The sequence below is a fragment of the Babylonia areolata genome, chromosome 18 (assembly GCF_041734735.1).
Source record: "Babylonia areolata isolate BAREFJ2019XMU chromosome 18, ASM4173473v1, whole genome shotgun sequence".
Classification (NCBI taxonomy): Eukaryota; Metazoa; Mollusca; class Gastropoda; order Neogastropoda; family Buccinidae; genus Babylonia; species Babylonia areolata.
The window spans coordinates 19,498,067-19,504,336 of NC_134893.1; positions in this window are offsets into that span (position 1 = coordinate 19,498,067).

Consider the following 6,270-nt stretch of genomic DNA (forward strand, 5'->3'; position numbering starts at 1 on the left):
ATATTTCGGAATCATTAACGGCTTATTTCGTTGAGATGTGTTCCGAAATCCGAAAATTCTAACAACCACTTTCCACTGTGTTTGGCCAACTAGAAGGGGGGGGGGTTGTTTTCGAAGACGCAATGACCTCCTGTTTCTTGTTCACAATTAAAAGGAAAGAAACACAAATTCTGGACAGAACACATACAGTAATACTAACTACACCATCGACGTGTTTACTGCATATAAATATTTTGAGGTGGACACTGAATTATCTGGGGAAAAAAAAAAACCATAAAAGAGAAACTGAATCAATCGTTTCTTTCAGTCCCTTGTAGACTGGTTAGTCAGTGCAGATCTAGAGATCTACTATGTGTTGCGATGTGCTTGAAGGAGATGGCAACGTCTCCTTTACCACCGAAACTAAAAGAATAATCGAGATGTAATAAAGCACACGTAAAATATGATTTAAACGGCGTTATTACGTCCACTACACTCACATCTATATATCGCACGAAGAAGAAAGTGTCAAGATTGCTTTGAGTTTTTAGATATAGTCATTTCACGTGAGATGTGCCGCAACCTTGGGGATTAGTCTGCATCAGAACTGAACATGCGTGGCTCGATCCTGCTTGCATGCCTTTAAAAAAAATTAAATACATTTTCGCCCAAGCTTATCTTATATATCAGATTTAATACTTTTCGACGATTTTTTAAATCTCTTTTTTTCCCCTCGTGATTCCTTTACTGGATAAAGCGCGAAGCACAAGTGAGTCGTGAAGGCTTTGCCTCTTGTTTTGTTTTGTTATTTTGGGAGGGGGCCGGGGAGGGGGGCAGTGTGTGTGTCTGTGTGTGTGCGCGCGCGCGGGACGTGCGTTGAATGAAGCTGTTGTGTCAGTTGTATTACTTGCCGATTGTTTGTATTTGAGTTTATATGTGTTGCTTTTTGATCTTTCTGTCCAACCTTTATAATGTTGTCTGTGGGTTGGACTCGGCTGTGGGCTGAGATATTGTGTGGGGAGAGTGATGAGTCTGTAGATCATTCTGACACAATTCATTTCCAGTTGGATGAATCAAGATGTGTATGAATGTATTGTATTGTGGTAGCGCTTAGAATGCATGTGGTGAAGACTGACGTTCCTGTTAACGTCAGACAGGTTGCGTGTATCTCCAGTTACGGTGAGGATAGATCTATAATTATGTGAACACTGTGTTCCAGACCTACATGTAGGCAACTCCTGCATAGTCGCGCTAGGGACTGTTGCTAAGATGAAAGATCACTGATTTCAGCAAGTCCGTCGGAAACACGTTGCTTGGGTGGTAGTTAGTCAGCGTGCACGCGCGCGCGTGCATTTGTGTGTGTGTGTGTGTGTGTGCCGTGCGTGTGTATGCTGTGTCTGACTCTGGGCTTCGGGCAAAGACCGTACAATTTGTCTTCGACTGACTCGCAAATTAACCTCAGTTCCAATTCGATTACTTTGAGTTGCCCGGCTCATGTAGATGCTGGTTTTTTTTTGGGGGGGGGGGGGGGGGGGGGTTGTTGTTGTTTTTTTTATGGATGATTGTCGGGAAGGTCGTATAATGCGACCCTGTTGTCTGTCTGTTATTAATGCGGCCCTGCGAAATAGAATAAAACAGTCTTGCCAGCTGTTGCAGTGTGGGCGGTGTTTGGGATATATGTGAACATGGTGTATCTGACTCCCAGGTAACTACTTACTGTATGATAAAGGATTCAGTGGTTGGACGACCGGTGAAAAGTTCACTAACGCCAGCCAAACAAGCTGAGTTAACCAGTTGTATATTGATGGTGTCTGTTGATATCTCACCGGGTCCGTTGTCAAATCAAACTTTGGTCGATCAGTTCAAGTTATTGCTGGTATCATTGTATTACTGTTTTTGTCTTTGTTTTTGTTTTTACGTCTCAAGGCCTGACTAAGCGCGTTGGGTTACGCTGCTGGTCAGGCATCTGCTTGGCAGATGTGGTGTAGCGTATATGGATTTGTCCGAACGCAGTGACGCGTCCTTGAGCTACTGAAACTGAAACTGTTTTTGTTTCACATTGCTGGACTGAGTTTGTGGCTCAGTGTGCATGAAGCCTGTTGTTATTCAGTAGGATCCGTTGGGGTTTCTTTTATAATAAGTTTGTTTCAAATTTTTACAGAGTGTTTTTTGTTTCATGAATTTTTTACAGAGTGTTTTCCACCTGAAAGGTAAGTATCAGTATCAGTGAAAGGTAAAACCTACATCAGTGTTACAAAACAAAACAAGCTAAACCAACCAAAACTGACAAAACAAGAAAGTTCAGTTTAATTTCTATAAACTAAAAGGGCCGAAACTTTTGGAATCATTCTCCACACTGGCTCGTGCAGTCACGTCATGCAGCTTCTCTCGTGTACGTTTGCCGGTAATTTAAAAACGTCAAAGGTTCTTGACCCGTCCACTGTCTGTGTTTGTCCAACTCTCCAAGGAAATCGTTACCCTTACCACAAAACTTTGGTCACGAAGTGGAATCGCATAAATTTCGCCTAAGTTCACCGCCATGCCAAAAGCGAGATGTATAGTCGTGTGAAATATGGAGACATGGTTTCAAAGGCCACACCCATGAAATATGGAGACATGGCGGTTTTACAGGTAGGGAGGGACTCAGGGAACCATGGGCTGTTTTACGTTTTTCCATGTCCTTCTTGTGGTATATCGTTGTTTGGTTGTGCAGGGTTACGAAAGGATGTGGAGTTTTTTCTTTGTCAGTGCCGATAGTCAACTTGAGATTTCAGTGTGCGTGTGCGTGCGTGCCGGCGGCATGCGTGCGTGCACGCGTCGGCGCGCTCTCGCGCGCGTGTGTGTGTTTGTATCTGTGTGGCTGTCACACACACACACACACACACACACACACACACACACACTGAAACATTCACAAACACATACAGTCAAATAGACACACACACACACACACACACACACACACACACACACACACACACACACGCATGGGCATACGCATACGCATAACACCAACACACTAGTAGCTAGTACACCCCCACAGTGGAATTGACGTCATGTCTCCGACAAAGGAGGTCGACACAGGACACGGGCGCTGAGATCTGACACCAGATAGGAGGCAGTCGCCGCTCCCACGTTCTGTCGCCTCAAGTTCCTTCCAACATTCCCCCCTCCCCCTCCCCCCCCACTCCTACCCTCCTCGTCCCCTCCCTCCTCCTCACTCCCCCTCCCCTTACTCCTCCCCCCCTTCCCTCCCCTTCCTCCTCTCTCTCTCCTCCCCCCCCCCCCCTCCCCACTACCAGACACCCACATCCATTCCCCTCTCACTTCCACCCATTCCCCTTCGACGTGTTCAAGGCTGCGAATGTGTCTGAGAGAAAAGATTTAGATGAGAGAAAATTGCCCAGGGGAGCCATGGAACTTGTTCCCTCTTGATGACCAGTCGTCTCCATGGTTCGTCTTAGGTGTCGGCGTTGTCTGGCTAGTGGAGAGTGATAGACGGGAGTACTTCCGTGATCTTAGCAGCGCAATGTTTGCTGGCTTGGCGTTAAGATTGTTCCTACTTAGGTTTATGAAATGGAAAAGTCTGTTTGCCAGGCCGACAAACTTTGCTGGCGCTGCCGATAGGATTGCCTCACGCATCCTACTCATTCCTAGCCCTGGTTGTGTAAGTTCATCGTTTTCTGGGTATCATAAGCATGCTGCGTTATGATTTAGGATAGGTGTAAAATAGGTGACAGAGCAGCGTCTGTCCCCGGCTGCAACATAGCAGACTTCCAGTGTCCTGTGTGCTTACGACTCTGCCAATTCAGACTCCGCCTGCAGAGCAAAACCTGTATGCACAGATAGAGTCACGTATCCATTGATACCGAGGGACAACCTTAAGTTTAGCCGGGTTAAAACTGAACAACTGGAAGCCCCGACCCCAAGTGGTCTGATCGCTGCATACATACATACACTGCGGGACCTTCTCTGGCCTGGTGGCTGCAGCTGCCTGATGAGTAAAACAGCTTCCTGGCTCTTGCGTGGAAACGTAATTCGGCATTTTAGTCTTTGATAGAATACAACATACTGTTCCGTCATAGAAAATTCAGTCTACCTTCTCTAACCACGGCTCTGATTCTTTAATAAAGTTCAAACCTGGAGCAGAGGGATGATGCACGAGGAGAGGATGGGGATAAAAGACACACCTCTAATATTCAGTCATTCTTTCGCAGTGATTAATTAAGATTACGTTTAAAGCCCCTCTTCCATAAAATTATTGCAGTCTATTCAGTCATTCGCATAAGCTGATGTAATACATTTCAGGATTTCAACAGGTTTGAACACACACCATGTACATGCTTTTTTTTTGCTTTTTTTTTTTCCTCCGTCAAACTATCCCAGGTCTTGCAAATATATCCGGTCCAAAGGGTTCCAGTTTTCTCCAGCAGTGTGTGGGCAGGACGTGGCCGTAACAGTACACGGCAAAGGTAACAAAGAACACGCAACCGTTTATACCGGTCCACAGCGCGGCGGTGTTGGGGCGTCCCAAACCCGATACTAGCTCTTTATCGCTCCGTCACAATTCGTTGCTCTTCTCCTCGTATAAGAGAAACCTGTTAAAAACCACACACACACACACACACACACACACACACACAGCACCCAAAACAAACAAACAAACAAACAAAAACACACCACCAACAACAACAACAAAAAACTAAACAAAACAAAAAACAACAACAAAACGAACAAACAAACAAAAACAAACATCAAAGAAAACCTTTCAAACAGACTTTTAGGGCCTACTTTAGGCACTCATTTCCATATATCCTCAGTTTGTTCTTCATGTGTATACTGGGGGTGGGTGGGTGCATGTGATGTGTCAGTGTGTGGAGGTGGGAGTGGGCAATTCGTGTGTCAGTGCTTTGTGTCAGACTGACACTGACATGTGTGTGTCTTTTGTTTATGTAAAGAGGCCTAACGTTCTAGAATGCGTGGTGTAAGTCTACTACTACTACTGCTACTACTGCTACTACTACTGCTGCTACTGCTACTGTCATTATTACCTGTTAACCCCGAAACCTCTTGATGCACGGACGCATACACACACGCGCGCGCGCGCGCGCGCGCGTGCATACTGGATTTCAATCAACAAACGAATGTCTCGTCAAGCCTGTACAAGAACAGTCAAACTGCTTCAGTGAATATTCTTCACACACACACACACACACACACACACACACACAACAACAACAACAACAACAACAACAACAAACTACAATGCAAAATCTTGCCCTTACAAGTGCGTCCCATTTGGTCACCTCGGTGAGAAGTTGCCCAGCACGACTAACACACACACACACACACACACACACACCACACACACACACACACACACACACACACACACACCTTTGTCCATTGTATGAAACCTCTGTGTGTATTGTTGACACCCAGGACTTGAGTGAGAAAAAATACTTTCAGTCGAACATAAACACGGATTCTTCCCCCCCCCCCCCCCCCCCCCCCCCCCCCTTCACTGTCCTTGGATGAATATGCATGACAGCCTGCTCAGCTCGACTACTGATTTCTGTGCTCAGGCGCACGTGCTTTGATATGTGGCTGCTTTGTGAAAAGACTTTAATTATTGCCGCTAGCCTGAGTCATAGGTGGGTTGTTGCATAATATGCCATTTCAGTGGAAATAACAAAGATGTGTGTGTGTGTGTGTGTGTGTGTGTGCGTACGTACAGTGTGACATAATGTCAGTATGTGTGTGTGTTGTGTGTGTGTGTGTGTGTGTGTGTGTGTGTGTGTGTGTAACCGAATCAGTCAGTGTGTGTGTGTGTGTGTGCGTGCGTAGGCCGGTGACCGAATGTCAGTGTGTGTGTGTGTGTGTGTGTGTGTGTGTGTGTTTCATCAGATGCTGGTCGTGGCATGCATGGTAGGTAAGGGAGAGATGTACGCCATTCATTAATGTGCTTACCGGTGTGTTCAAAAGTACGTACGAGTGGAATATGAATTTAAGCGTGCAACAAAGTGGAATTGTTGTCGTCGTCTGCGTCATCGTCGTCGAGTCAGTCGTTGTGGCATTGTCACAGTGGTAGCATCCGGTTCACCGCCGGTGTAGCAGCTAATGGGGCTGATACAAATCAAACGATTTTATAGCCATATTATGCCCTTTTCTTGATAACATGTGAATTTCTAGATTCACTAGGCCAGTCTAGATGATTATCTTGCAATTGCCGCGCACAAAATAAGTTGATGATGACGGATATGCACGATACTTATATAGCGCCTGTCCTCC